Source organism: Myotis brandtii, unplaced genomic scaffold, assembly GCF_000412655.1.
Source record: "Myotis brandtii unplaced genomic scaffold, ASM41265v1 scaffold3155, whole genome shotgun sequence".
NCBI lineage: Eukaryota > Metazoa > Chordata > Mammalia > Chiroptera > Vespertilionidae > Myotis > Myotis brandtii.
In genome coordinates, this window is record NW_005362091.1 from 3,763 (window position 1) to 5,506 (window position 1,744).

General features: G+C 42.5%; 1 pseudogene; it reads right to left on the reverse strand.

Annotated features, from left to right (window-relative positions):
- Positions 1 to 567: 567 nt before the first annotated feature.
- Positions 568 to 1,179, reverse strand: LOC102253203 (annotated as a pseudogene).
- Positions 1,180 to 1,744: the final 565 nt, after the last annotated feature.

Sequence of the window (1,744 nt, forward strand, 5' to 3'; positions counted from 1 at the left end):
GATTAATAATGAATGACCCTTGAGTGTTTCCAATGGAAAATAAGCGGACCATTGTAAATGAGAACCCATCTCATGATCAGACTTTGAAAACTGAAGAGGTGTATGGTGTGCCCTCAAACTATAAGCAAATGTGATACTAGATGAAAAAGACAGAGAAATGAGACAGACAGCAGAATTTGGATCATGATTGCTTATAGGTTAGGAATGACCCAATATGTTTATCTTTATTTTTTATTGTGTTTTTTTTTGGTTTTTTTTTGTTTGTTTGTTTAAATCCTGACCCAAGGATCTTGTTTCCACTGATTTTTAGAAAGAGTAGAAGGGAGAGAGGATGGAGGGAGGGAGAGCGAAAAAGAGAGGTAGAGGAACATAAATATGAGAGGGACACAATTGGCTGTCTCCTGCATGCATCCTGATTGGGACCAGGGATTGAACCTACAACCCAGACACATGACCTTGACGAGGCACTGCAGGCTGATACTCGAATCACTTAGCAACACTGGTCAGGGACAAAGTGTTTTTCTTTTTAAACAATACTAAGAATGTACTTTATTTAGTCATTTTTCTTTACAGCTGGAACTCTAGGAATTCAAAATTATCATCCTTACCCGTGAGCTTCTTATAGACACCAGAAAAAGTTTTATCCTTGTGCTCAACGTTGTTCTGCTGCGCTTTGTCCAGATGCACCTTGATGAGCCGGCTGCCATCCATCCTCACGTGGATCCTCTTGCCCATGCCCACGATCTCTCTTGGGAAGACCAGGTCCAAACGGATGGCATCGTGCACAGAGGTCAGCATGGGGCTCCTGGGATGCTTCTGCTTATTGTTTTTTCGGCTTTTTCGAGTTGGCTTGGGCAGAATCCTCCTCTGAGCGATGAAGACCACGTGCTTCCCACTGAACTTCTTCTCCAGCTCACATACCAGTCGGACATGGATTTTCTGGAAAGACTTGAGTTGAGGAACTGGGACGAAGATGATAATAGCTTTCCGACCGCCACCAACTTCAGTTTCCTTGGCTGCAGTGATGTTCATCTCCCGCAGCTGGGCCTTGAGGTCCGAGTTCATCTCCAGCTCCAGGAAAGCCTGGGAGATGCCGGACTAGAACTCGTCTGGCTTCTCGCCATTGGGCTTCACGATCTTGGCGCTGGAACTGAACATAGCTCCCCTTGGGTGAACGCCGGCCTCCAAAGTGTTTTTCTTAATGAAGATCAGTGGAACCAGACTGGCTCCCATTTACCTGCTTTTCACTTTTGAGAAAATTTGACCTTGACTTCCATCCAATATTTCAGTTTTGCCCTATCCACAATGGTCCATAGTTCACCTAGGTAAACTAAGACTTCCTAGTGATGAGCCTTTCTATTACCATGAAACCACAATTTCCAACCAAAAAGTTGGTCATCAGTGAATCATTCCATTTGATTTATGACCCAAAGGGGGAGGTGTGGATGAAAATGGAGCCAAGTACTAAAGCTGACAAGCTCAGAGGAGGCCTGCATAGTATGATTTGCAAAATCAGAGACTTAAAGTAACCACATAGGATAGCCTGAAATGTCAACTTTCTAACTAAAAGTGAGTCATGTTGGTAATTATGTCTTAAGTATTTTTTTCCTAAAAAAGCTGAATCTTTATATTAACTGAACATGTCTGTTGTCTTTTTACATTCGAGATAACTTACATTTGGAATATCAGAAAAATTTTTTTTCTTTTTTTCCAGAACCTCACTGCACCAGAGTAGAAGCCACAG